At 46.6% G+C, this 13,194-nt stretch overlaps 2 long non-coding RNA genes across 4 annotated transcripts in view; both read left to right on the forward strand.

Moving 5' to 3' along the window:
- The window catches only part of LOC311609472, an 86,593-nt gene that overhangs the window by 50,941 nt on the left and 22,458 nt on the right, over positions 1-13,194 (forward strand). The window contains exons 1-2 of one of the 3 annotated variants that reach the window (XR_014783400.1): positions 8,138-9,121; positions 9,702-9,792. This is a non-coding gene — a long non-coding RNA (uncharacterized lncRNA). Of the gene's footprint in view, positions 1-8,137; positions 9,122-9,701; positions 9,793-13,194 lie in introns of those variants that run through there. The other 2 variants (XR_014783401.1, XR_014783399.1) reach the window with 2 other exon arrangements.
- LOC311609473 lies at positions 3,154-6,043 on the forward strand. Its single transcript, XR_014783402.1, has 3 exons — positions 3,154-4,430; positions 4,626-4,682; positions 5,008-6,043. It is a non-coding gene; the product is annotated as an uncharacterized lncRNA (long non-coding RNA).

Genomic DNA, 13,194 nt, shown 5'->3' on the forward strand with positions numbered 1-13,194 from the left:
ATGACTGTCCCTTTCCAAGGGCCCCTCGGGGATGGGGAGCTTTTCGCTAACTTTTAAGTTTTGAACTTGAGAATTCCACACTTATTCTTTTAAAAGTTCATCAAAGAAGTTTTCCTCATGTGTCTGTGCTTATGCTTGTTCCTAAGTCTAAAATACTGATGTAAGACAGAAATTTTTTTAAAAGTTCATAAATAAATAATTTTGTGAAGTTGTCAGTGTTTCTTGGTGCAACGTTCGGAATGGCAAGGCAAGAGAAGGGTTGACATCCTTAGAAGTGGAGGATAAATGGCAGTGGCGAGGGGACAGAAAGTGAAGCTAACTCACCTGGCTTTCCTGAGAATACGGCTTCTTTGTATTGGAACCCAAATTGCTTAGAGCTGTGGCTGTTGCCTTGCTGTCTCTAAAGACAGTGACTAAGCCCTTGGTGAGCACCTCCAGCATGCAGAACATGCCCTTGGCCCCAAAGCTTGAGTCTAGTTCTGTCTCGTGCAACACGAAACGTGTAGGATGGAGAAAGACTACGGTAGCAGATGCACTCAGCCAGCGGAGACCCTGGGAAGACACCGATCCCCACCCCACCCATGTTCCCGTGTGCACGGAAAGTCTGTCTTACTAAACACGCTCCCTTAATCTCCAGACTCAGCTCTGACACCATCGTCAGTCAGACAGACGTCCGCTCTATGGCAGTTTGGATGGCTTCATGAATAGACTGATTCCTTTGAACAATCTTAGATCTTAGGGCTGATTTGTCAACCTCTTGTCTACCAAAATGACCGATCCCACCACCCTCCCTCAAGTCTGACTATTCATTCTGTCAAGTAAGCCATGAGGAAAAAAAAAAAAAGCGGCAGGGAGTTAGGCTCTCCCAATCCCCCACCCACTCTCCTGTGAGCTTGTGAGGAACCGGCTCCTGAATTTCTGGTTGAGCCAGGAGTCAGGGTGTATGGGTGGGAATTGGCTCTTTGCCTGCCTTCACAAAGAGCCAAGATGCCAGTCCCAGGCCACTCTGGTTCCGTGAATCTGTCTATACTCTTTGAAGGTCTAGTGGGTACTTTGCAAGTAGCTCTCACAGGGTAATCCACAACACGGAAGAGTGCATGAGTGTATCTCCCCAAATAGGACATGGTAGACTGTTGAAAGTTGTTGTTGTTTCTTTTTTATTTGTCTTCGCCTCTGTTTTTGGAGGCTTTGAGAATTAATAGTGATCATCCAGTCCTTGGGATTGAGAACCACCTGAGATATGAACTTCTAGGTCAATTGAGCAGGAAGATCACTGCGGGTGGCACCCTTCCTTTGGCTGAGTTCCTGGCCTGCAAGCTGCCTACCAACATCCGTCTCTCTCTGCTCCCTGACTGGGAATGCAATGTGACCAGCTGCCTCAAGCTCCTGTTTACACTTCATGGCAACTGTACCTAGAACTGTAAGGTAAAATAACCCTTCCTCCACTGAATTGCCTTTGTGGGGTCTTTCGATATAGCAGCAAGACAAGTCACTAACACAGTGAGCCCAGAATTTTGCTCCATTAGAATAGAACATTCTCAACATTTTTTTTAGTGTTCTTCAATGTTCATTGAGGTTTGCTTTTATATTGGGTATTAAGAATGTTAATTCAGAAAAAGAATGTTAATTCAAAGACAAAGATTCACATAATTAGGCAGCCATCACTCAAATCAAAGCACAGAACATCTTCACTGCCAGAGAAAATTAGGTCACGATTCTCTCTAGTCAAGAATACCCCCTTCCCCAGCTCAAGGTAGCATTATTCTTCCTTCTACATCCATGCTCTAGTTCTGCCTACTCCTGAAAGTCAAATGGGCTTCCAAAGGTCTTGTTAGTAGATATATCTAATTTCATTTTGTTGCAGGCCAGCGAGCTTGTTTCTTTCTATTACTGTGTACTCTTCTACACATGGAAAATGAACTTTTATACCCAATAAATTATGTGTCCATTCTCCTGTTAATGGACATTTGCAACTCTTTTAATCCCTTTTCTGCTATTGTGAATAAATTTCCCATGGGCGTTCTTCTTGAACAAGTCTTTTGTGGGAATGTGAACTTGCTTCTCATGATTACGAATTTAGTAACGGAATTGCTAAGTCATGGAGTAGGTGATGTTTCAGGTTAATTGAAACCATCCAATATTTCCCCAAAGTAACTGTAACATTTTTATCCCAAGCAGTAGCATGTGAGGTTCCAGTTCCTCTACCACTCCTTCACAACACTTGTCGTTGTTGGTGGGTTTTTTTCTTTGCCCTTCTGAGGGCAGATCATGCTACCTGTTGTGGCCTTAATGTGCATTTCAATGGTATCTAATGCTGTATAATCTAATGAGTATTTTCCATGTGCCTTATGGCCATGCAGACGCAATTTGTGTGTGTGGAAATGCTGTTCAGGTGTGTGGTGGTTTGAATGAGCAAAGCCCCCCATCCTCTCAGGCATCTGGACACTCGGTATCCAACTGGTAGCTCTGTTCTTGGAGTGTGGCCTTCCTGGGGGATGTTCAACTCAGGAGGCAGGCTTTGAGGGTAAAAACTTCTGACCACTTGCAGTTTGCTCACTGCTTCATGCTTGAGATAAAGGATGCAAGCGCTCAGCTTCCCTCTCCACGCCTGCTGCCACACATATCTGCTGTCCTCACACCTGCTGTCCTCACACCTGCTGCCATGCTTCCCTGTTGTTATAAACTTTCTTCTTTAAGTTGCCTTGGTCATGGTGTTTTGTCAGAGCAGCAGGAAGGTAGCTAACACAGGACACTTGCTCATTCTAAAGTTGGATGGAGTGAGTTTTTATTGTTGATTTAAAACAATATATTCCATGTATAAATACTTTGTTAGATAAACATATACACATATAATCTATGGCTTATATTTTCACTTAAAATATCTTTTGGTAATCAAAATTTTTGATTTTGTAAGAATTATGAAACATCAAATTTTTGTTTTGTTTTGTTTTTTTGTTTTTGGGTTTTTTTGTTTGTTTGTTTGGTTGGTTGGTTTTTCAAGTCAGGGTCTCTCTGTGTTAGCCTTGGCTGTCCTGGACTTGCTTTGTAGGCCAGGCTAGCCTCGAACTTACAGCGATCCGCCTGCCTCTGTACCCCTAGTGCTGGGATTAAAGGCTTGCGCCACCACGCCCAGCTCCAACACTTTCTTTTTAAGTGAATGTTTTGGTGCATAAGAAGTCTTTGCATGACTCCAATTAGAAAAGATGTTTTCGTATTTTCTCTTAGGAGCTGAGTAATTTTTCATACTCGTATTTGTGCCTATTAAGTTAATTTTGGCATACTGTGAAACCAAGGCCAGTGCTCACTGTTTTTCGTTTGGCTGTCCAGCCGACCTCCTGAATCTTGACAGAGTCCTTACTCCCCGTGGGCTTGTTGCTCGGGCACCACCGTGGAATTCTGTTTTCTGCTACCCAGGAGTAAGGCTCCATGGCAGCTCCAACTGTGGACCAAGTGAGTACAGATACAGACCATGCTATTGTACCCCGACGGTGCTGGCTCTGAAGGTGCACAGGGGTATGTTGGGGCCATGAAGCATCCACAGACTCAAGGGAGAGTTCAAGAACTAGGCCGCGAGGGCGCAACTGCAAGAGGCTCCCCACCGGAAGAAGGCTTAGTGGGTCTGCAGGCCCAGAGCCGCAGTTGGAGTCCTATGATGGATGGTAGAAGAGGCAGAGTGTGCCAAGCCACTTATAGGAGCTATAGACAGCATCAAGCAGCCCAGAAGCTGCAGTTGGCATGTGGGCAGAACCAGCAAAGCCACGGGTAGGACTACCTGGGAGCCTTGGGGCCCCAACTCTTATCGGTAAGATTTAAAGTCTTCCCTGCTGAGTTCTGGTCTTGGTTTGGGCCTATGTCTCCTTTCTGCTTCCCTTTTCCCCTCATAGGAACAATTGTCCTGGTGTGGTATCATGGAAGTAAATAACTGATACACACACACACACACACACACACACACACACACACACACACACACTTGTACAGAAGTTGTTTTGAATCTCAGATGAAACTTTGGACTTCTGAGTGATGTTGCAGTCAGCTGAGATTTGGGGACCACTGGGGATAAGAGGATAAGTATTGTGGGAAAACGTATGGCATAGGGTCCAGGAACAGGACGCTATGGTCACACTGGAAGCCTGCTCCTGGGTGTGGCAATGTTGAAAGGTGTGGAGCCTTTAAAAAAAATGCTAGTCACTGACACCGCTGCTATTGGTCTCTGTGTTTCTCAAGGGGCCTGCAGCTCATTCCTTCAAGAGAGTTGTTACTAAAGAGCCAGACCAATCTCTCTCTTCTCTCTGGGGTCCCACGTTACCATGTGGCCTCTCCCTCTTGTCACACTCCCACCATGATGCTATCTGCTGTGGTGCTATAGAGCTGAAGTGGGCCTCTCGAGCTCTGCCAATGTCCACGAGATATTCTGGAATCACCAAACCGTGAGCTAAACTTACCTCTGCCCTCCCCACCCCCCACCCTGCCCTTTGCACATTACCTCCTTTTAGGTATTTTGTTATAGTATAGGAAAACCAACCAATGTACCCAGGAAGACTGAATTGCTCTCTAAAACAAAGTAACAGAAAATATCTCGGGTGTTGGGAGAAATGGAGATAATATGGGGGCTTCTCTCACAGAAAACCTTGAAGATGAAACAATAGCCCGGGGCGGTGAAGAGCCAGTGACAGTGACAGGTAGGCTTGGCTTGGATGGATTCTGAATGTTGGGCTACATACCTTTGCTTTTCTGAGGGTGTGTGGGGGAGGGTGGGGCGGGGAGGGAGGAGACCTGAAAGCCTGGGTGGTATCTAATTCCTTTAGAGGCTGGGTATGGCAGAGTCGGGCTATATTTGGAAATAAGTGAGAAACCCTCACTATTTTGTAATATAAGTGTCAAAGTAGACTTTTATGGCACCCGCTCTTTCATTTGTGGGAGAATCTGTCCGTCAAGTACTTATCATCCTGTCAACACCGATAGTAATTCAAATCAAATGACCCACTAACTCAGCTACTTGTCTAGGTTTTCAATATCTACGAAACCTACTCAGGATGCTTCTCAGGAGTTAGTATTATGCTGGAAAAGCACGGCAAGTGATCTGTTTATTTCTTCATAAAAAAAAATGTTCCCCCATCGTGTGTGGGCTGGGCCTGGCAGGTTACATGTAAAGAAAAGAATACGGTAAAAGTAATATGGTGCCTGTCACACTCAACACTGGGCTTTACAGGCCTGCAACTTCCAACTCACTTCTATGCTTGGACACCCCCACCCCCCGGTGTTCTCCCATGCTCACCCTGATGAGCCAAGGTGCCCTGCTGTAAATAGCCATGTAGAGAGGCCCCTGGCCCCACAGCTCATAGAAACTGAGTCTTGCTAGTAAGTACTCGAACAAGTGAGGAGGCTGCAGGTTTCTGACCTATAGGAAGTAGAGTAATTACACAGCGGGTAATTAAGACACTTATGCCTAGCCGTCCTGAGGGTTGGCCATTGACTGGGGCTAGGTGCTGTTCATGCGCTTTCTCTTCTGGTTTTCACACTCTGAAGAAAGATAATGTGGCTGCCTTATAGATGGGGGGCCTGGAGCTGAGAATAATTTGCTAAGGTTGCAGACTCAGTAAGTAAAATCAGAACTCCGCTTCACGCAGCCCTGCGCGCGAGCCTGCGTGTCCAGGTCACAAGCTTTTCTAGCCCTGGACACATTTTTTCCCCCCCCACTGAACTGACCAGGGTTTTGTTGTTTTGTTTTTAAAAGGAATTCTGTGGGTCTTTAGAATAAAGTTAACAGCAGGCCCCGGGGGCCTTGCTCTCTCCTCAGAGAATGGAGGGGAGTGAATTGTGTGAACCGCATACTCCCTTTTGTGAATCTGAGTTGGGAACTGAGGAAGTGACACCCACAGGGAAAGATCAGCCTGTGGGGGAGGACGCCTGGAACTTTGTATTTCAGCTTTTATGGCAGACAATCTTCTTGTGATGAGAAGAACAAATCAAACTGTCCCAGAAGTAATATTACAGTGGACGGACCAGAGACTGTCTCTGTGGACTCCATATGGAGTATGGAAACCATACTTCAAATGTTGTAGCTTAAAATAAAGGCTACAAAAACAGGTTTATTGCCTTCTTTATTAAAATGTTACTTTAGAAATGCCTTTCGTGTCCTTTAATGTTAACATTTTCTTGCTTCCCTGCAACACTAAAAGCAGCAAAAATATAGAAAATGGAACTACTAATTCCACCTGCAAGTATTAATAAGATTGATATGATTATTATTTTGTAGACATTTTGGTAGTTCACTGGAGCTATGTCTTCGTGTAGATAGTTTGTCTACGTCACCATTTTTAATGATCTATTTATTTACATCCCATAGTTTCTGCCGATTCCCCTATGTGTAGGTTCTTCTGTGGGCTTATCGGGTGAAAGATGTTTGCCTGGCAAGCCTGGTAACTTAAGATTAATTTCTGGAGTCCACATAAAGATGGAGGTGAGAACTGAGGCCACAAAGTCATCTTCTGGCATCTGTATGTGCACACAGCACAAAGCCTGCCCTCCAAAGAGCACACAAACATACAGAGAGAGGTGGGCTGGGGGAGAGAGAGGACAGAGAGAGAGAGAAAGAGAGGGAGGGAGAGACAGAGAGAGAGAGAGAGAGAGAGAGAGAGAGAGAGAGAGAGAGAGAGAGAGAAACACATGATGATGATGATGATGATGGTAAACAAATAAAATTACAAGATCTCCTCAAATCTGTGTACTAAATAACAGTGGAAAAGTCACCTCACGAATTTGTCTTAGGCCTTCTTTAGGCCTTCTTTAGGTTCTTAGATGTGGAGTAGGTGGGTCAAAGAGTTTACATATCTTAAATTGTTATAGGTGTTGCCAAATTGCCTTCCAGAGAGGTTGTACCAAAATTAATTCCCACCAGCAGCTTATGAGAGTGCCCACTTCCTACACCCTCGCCAGTAATGGGTGTCAGCGCACTTTGAAGCCTTCGCCCATCTGATAAGTAAGAGGCATCTTGTTTTTGTTTGCCCTCCCTTAATTACTGGTGAAGCGAGGCACCCTTCCTTGGCAGCGGAGTCTCTTCCCTTATAAGCTTCACGTGCTGTTACCCACTCGGCAAGGTTTTGCCTGGAATGTCTTAGTAAGGTTCCGTGGGGCTTAGCACTCTTTGCCGTGCCCTACGCTTTCTCCATATTTGGCCCGTCTCCTCCTGTGGGGTTTCAGAGCTTGATCTTTTGGCGTTTGTCGCCGTCGCATTGCTGCTTTTTTCTATCCTTGCAGTTGATCTTTCTAACTTACATCTTTTTTTCTGGTCAGGTGACTTTTTTTTTCCTCCGAGATTAGGCAGTCTCCACAAAGAAACCTCATTTTGCCAAGTAGTTCATGGAATGTAATGAGCTATCGAAAAAGTCGATATTTGGCAAGTAACGTGTGGAGTACGATGAGTTATTGGAAAAGACTGAGTTTTCCCAGACTTTACGCTTCTCTTGGGGGACTTCCTTCACTCTCTATACTTCTCCTGAACGAGCTTATTAAAGAAAACACCCCAACACTGTTCATACCTCTAGATAGCGTACACACACTTGGGGCTCAGTGTTTCTATTGAATTTGGCTGCTGTCTTTGTTTCTATTGCTGTGATTTGTTTTTTAAATGACCAAAAGCAATGTGAGGAGGTGTTTCAGTTTGTAACTCAGGTCACGGACAGAGATCAGGGCAGGAGCTGAAGGCGAGGCCATGGGAGGAATGCTGCTCACTGGCTTGCTCCTGCTTGCTCACTCACTATGCACCCCAGGACCATCATGGTGGGCTGGGTCTTCCTATACCAACCCTGATCAAGACAACAGCCCCACAGACTTGCTGACCGGCCAGTCTCATGATTCCCTCTTCTCAGATGATTGTAGCTTGTGTTAAATTAAAAAAAAAAAAAGTGGCAGGGCAGGGTTTGGGGGGTGACCCAGAACAGATATTATCTTGTTACTAACAATAAAATCAACACATTGTAGACATATTCGTTGCACTATAATTTTGAGAAACACACAAATTTATATTCATATCATTTCCCTATAAACAAAGCAGGTTTTTGCATGATTTCATTTAATTTTCACAGCAACACCGTAGGTTAATTATTAGTGTTTTCCTTCCACAGGTGAGAAGGCAGGTTAGAAGTGGTGAAGGGACTTTTGGTGTCACACAGTCAAACGAAGCCTCAGTCGGGATTCGAAGTCGAATCTTCTGAATCAAAACCCGCTCTTCCTCCCAGCCATGCCTTGGGGCTAAGTGGAAGTTCAGACTATGGCTGCCTTGTTGGAGTTTCTACCACTTTGATTGTATTCAAGGTGCTAACTTGACTTTGGCTTCAAAAAGGGTCCGGGTCACCATTTCTTAGGCTGACATTGCTGTCTTCTCCTGAGCGAAGATCGAAGATCGGACAGACGCTGGCCAGGCTCCCTTAATTAACCTTCTATTCGGTGGGAAACAGGCACCCTTTAGAGAGCAGCTACCCACCTCTCGCAGCTGTTCACTCCTCTTTCTCTGTGCCTGGCTCTTCGGGAGTAGAAACTGCCCCGTTCACCAGTCCCCTCTAAGCAGGGACAGACCTGGCACTGGGATGCAGGGACGCGCTTGCTCCTGGGCTAGCTGCCTGCAGAGTCCCAGGGGCCAGGGTCAGTCCGACCCAACACTGTGGAACTGGGTCAGACCATGCTGCGTGGCCGCCCCTCCCCCAGAGCCTGGGACTTTTCTTTTCCACTCTGCCTGTCTCTTCCTTTCCCAGAGGCTCCCTACTCCCTGATGAGTGGCGCCACACCAGGCACACACACGTTCCCTCTGGATTGCTTGCTCATCTTCCGACGAGTGGTAACCACCCAACCCAACAAGCGAGATGAGCAGGTCTGGATTCTTTACTCGTGTTCAGCATCACCTGTCTAGACTTCAGAACGGTGTGGTGATGCGTGGCAACACAAGCACTCTATCCAGCCCACAGGAGACACTGCTTAAACCGACTCCTAAAGAAAGATGACTGTCTCCTCAGGCATCCAACAGCGAGCGAGGCTGTCACTTTATGTAGAAGAATCAGCACATTCCAGGAATGAAGAAATAATGCTGTTGAGGATGGGTGATTCACGGTGACAGGAGCCTCGGGTGCGTCCAGGGCTAGCAGCCTATGGAAGTGATGGGGGCCGTGTGTGTGTGTGTGTGTGTGTGTGTGTGTGTGTGTGTGTGTGTGTGCGCGCGCGCGCTGTGAGAGGTCCACAGCCCGACGCAAAGTTGACATGCCTGTGTGTCTCTCTTCATCGTAACTAGAGCAACTGGGTGAACCCTCCTGGTCTTTCTGTCACTGCTGCTAACGCAATGGCACGGTCTCCATGACTCTTCCCATTCCTTGCTGGCTGTCTCAGCTCCAGCTAGCTGTGTGTGTCTCGCTCTTTTTCTCCAATGGAATGGAGTCCCCAAGAGCCACAGAATTTTGCCATAGAAATCATACCTTGCTCAAGTCATACGTTGCTCAAATGGATTCTCATAACCCCTACAATAAAACACCGAGTTGTGAACAGAGGTCTGTATGGTCAGGCACCTGCCAGCATCCTCGAAGCCGCCTCTGCTGCCGTTTCAGCTGCCTGTGTCCACGGGACTTGTTCATCTTATCAAGTCTGGGCTCTAATGTCAGCTGTCTAAAGGGACATTTTTTTTCTGACTACCTTTTTTTTTTTTTTTTTTTTAGCAGTGAGGACCATTTGCCCCTATCTGTGTGTGCCACTTTGGACTTGACAGGACCCCGGGGAATGAAGAAATGGCAGAAAAGCTCAGATCAGGTGGGCTGTGCACTGGGATGAAGATGCTGCAGCAGCAACCCCTAAGCTCAGTGCGTTCATCACCTGCAGCACAAGAGGGTGGGTGGCGTGTCTGCAGGGGAGCAGACCCAGGCTGCAGTCATCCGGGACCAGAAATGTGCAGCCGGCACTGTCTGTACCACTTTGTCAACACTCATGCTTACACCAGAGAAGGCCTTGTAATCCCCCCAGCCTGACCCGGGACAGTACTGCATGGTGTACATACTCACTCAGCACACACATCCTACCCGACAGACTGCCCATCCTTCTTTGGCTTTCTTTAATTCTCTGCATGCTGCCTATCACTGCCTGATATTGAATTACGCATTTATTTACTTGTCTTTCTCTCTTATCAGAAGGCAACTTCCATGAAGGAAGTGATTGTCTTTCTTTTCCATCTTGTACATTGCCATGGACCCAGCATCTGGAGTGCCTGGCACATAGCAGATGCTTAACATTTTCTGAGTAAAAGAATGAATTTAAAAATATATATGTATATATGTGTATAAATAAATAAGTATATGTGTATATATACACATGTATATGTGTATGTATATATATGTGTGTATACATATGTATATATGTGTGTATATATATATATATATATATATATATATATATACATACATACATATACACACACACACATATATCCTTTGAAGAAAATGGCTGTGTGTTATCTTGTCAGTTAAGACACAAGACCTGAGTGAGAAGTGGGTGGCCATGCCCACTTAACTCAGGAGGGTGTCACGGTAAGTAGAGACTGGAAGCAATATAGGTTTAGCTGTCTAACCCTTATTTTCTTGATCGCTTTTTTCACCTGTCAGAGTCTCCTGAGCCATGTAAGGCTTTTTACGAAGCCTAGATGCTCCTCAGTGGTAGCAAAACTTCCAGGAGCCTGTGTGTTGCTCAGGACCAGCATTTTTGCATTCATGCTTTGCACACCGCTTGGCAGCTCTCTGTGGTCAGCTGTGTTTACAGCTCACACACCCTCTAGTTGTTTCCAGTGACTAGCCTGGGGGTGCTCAGGACTCCTCAGGCTCCGCCAACTGTGCGGATGTGACTCGAGGATGGGTGAGACTGGCTAGATTGCATGCGGTTGGGTAACAGGAGATAAAGCATCCTTTCTCCTCCCCCGAGATGCGATTTCAGTTGTTCTCACAGCGTGTTTTCATTGTCCGGTAGATGTAAGAGCCGCAGCCAGTGTGAGAACCAAACTTGCATGGGAAAAACCAGCCATGGCACAGTTCCTGCCTGGCTCCCAGGCTGTGTTCTCAGCATTGAGAAAACCCAAATGTCTAAATAGCTGACCGCGTGGTGTGTTGGTAGGTTTGCACAATTCCCGAGGGTCATTTAGCCATATGCATCCCACGGGGGAGATCAAGTGAATTCTGAGTAGAGGAAGATGTGGGTGCACTTAGGACCTGAAGTGCTTCTACAGCCTTCCTAAGCCACTGGTCAGCTCCCGGAATCATCCGTTCTGGAAACAGCTCGATGCTTATTAGCACCCGGAAGCTGTTTTTTTGTTTGTTTGTTTGTTTTGTTTTTGTTTTGTTGTTGTTGTTGTTTTACTGTCGTTGGTCCCTTTGCTTTTGTCTATTCCAGAATGTTTGGAAATACCGACGAAGTCTTCTGATGTCTTGCATCAGTCTCTTTCTCTGACTGGAAAATATTAGTGAGAAGTCCCTGGTTATTTGTCGGCAGAGAGCAATCGCTCCTCAGCAGTTGGGGTGGAATTCCCTGGTGATGTTTCCCCTCCCAGTCACGCAATGGTCCCACATCGTCCATCCCATGTTGTAATTTCTCCGGTTACATTAAGCCTTTGGCTTTTATGAGGTTATTGCTTCTCAAGACATATTTAGAAATTGTTTATGGGGTTATTTTTAGTGCAGAACCATGCAACGAGCTCTAATCGTCGCTCTTCCAGGACTCCAAAAGACTCTAAGGGATCCCACTAAAATTCCAGGGATTAGGCCCAGGGCAGCTCTTCACTGGGGTGACAGCACCACCACTGACATCACACACCTAAGCTTGTCTGCCGGTCACCACCAAAACAATCTTCTTTTCATTGTCTGAGACACGAGTTGGCAGATGTGAAGGGCTGGGATTTGTACAGTGGAGGAAGTCAATCTGTTTTGATGCATGCTGAATTCCAAGGGCGCAGAACAGTGGCTGTCACAGAGAAGACGCTTGGCTAATTATACGCTGAACGAACAAATGTCTTTGCTATGTATGAGCTGCTCACTTTCGTAACTGGTGGGTTTGAGGCCACCAAATGGCTGTTGTTCTTGTTATATGTGCTTGACCTACATACATGATGATTTACAGTGTCAGAGCTTCGTATATAGTGCTCCTCCTCAGGCCAGCTTGGTATAGTGGTCCTCCTCAGGCCAGCTTGGTATAGTGGTCCTCCTCAGGCCAGCTTGGTATAGTGCTCCTCCTCAGACCAGCTTGGTATAGTGGTCCTCCTCAGACCAGCTTGGTATAGTGCTCCTCCTCAGACCAGCTTGGGATAGTGGTCCTCCTCAGACCAGCTTGGTATAGTGCTCCTCCTCAGACCAGCTTGGTATAGTGCTCCTCCTCAGACCAGCTTGGTATAGTCCTCTTCAGGCCAGCTTGGTATAGTCCTCCTCAGACCAGCTTGGTATAGTGCTCCTCCTCAGGCCAGCTTGGTATAGTCCTCCTCAGACCAGCTTGGTATAGTGCTCCTCCTCAGACCAGCTTGGTATAGTGCTCCTCCTCAGGCCAGCTTGGTATAGTGGTCCTCCTCAGACCAGCTTGGTATAGTAGTCCTCCTCAGACCAGCTTGGTATAGTGGTCCTCCTCAGGCAAGCTTGGTATAGTGCTCCTCCTCAGACCAGCTTGGTATAGTCCTCCTCAGACCAGCTTGGTATAGTGCTCCTCCTCAGACCAGCTTGGTATAGTAGTCCTCCTCAGGCCAGCTTGGTATAGTGGTCCTCCTCAGACCAGCTTGGTATAGTGCTCCTCCTCAGACCAGCTTGGTATAGTGCTCCTCCTCAGACCAGCTTGGTATAGTGCTCCTCCTCAGACCAGCTTGGTATAGTCCTCTTCAGGCCAGCTTGGTATAGTCCTCCTCAGACCAGCTTGGTATAGTGCTCCTCCTCAGGCCAGCTTGGTATAGTCCTCCTCAGACCAGCTTGGTATAGTGCTCCTCCTCAGACCAGCTTGGTATAGTGCTCCTCCTCAGGCCAGCTTGGTATAGTCCTCCTCAGACCAGCTTGGTATAGTGCTCCTCCTCAGACCAGCTTGGTATAGTGCTCCTCCTCAGGCCAGCTTGGTATAGTAGTCCTCCTCAGGCCAGCTTGGTATAGTGGTCCTCCTCAGGCCAGCTTGGTATAGTGCTCCTTCTCAGACCAGCTTGGT

The sequence above is a fragment of the Acomys minous genome (genome assembly GCF_964271855.1).
Source record: "Acomys minous genome assembly, chromosome: 11".
Lineage (NCBI taxonomy): Eukaryota > Metazoa > Chordata > Mammalia > Rodentia > Muridae > Acomys > Acomys minous.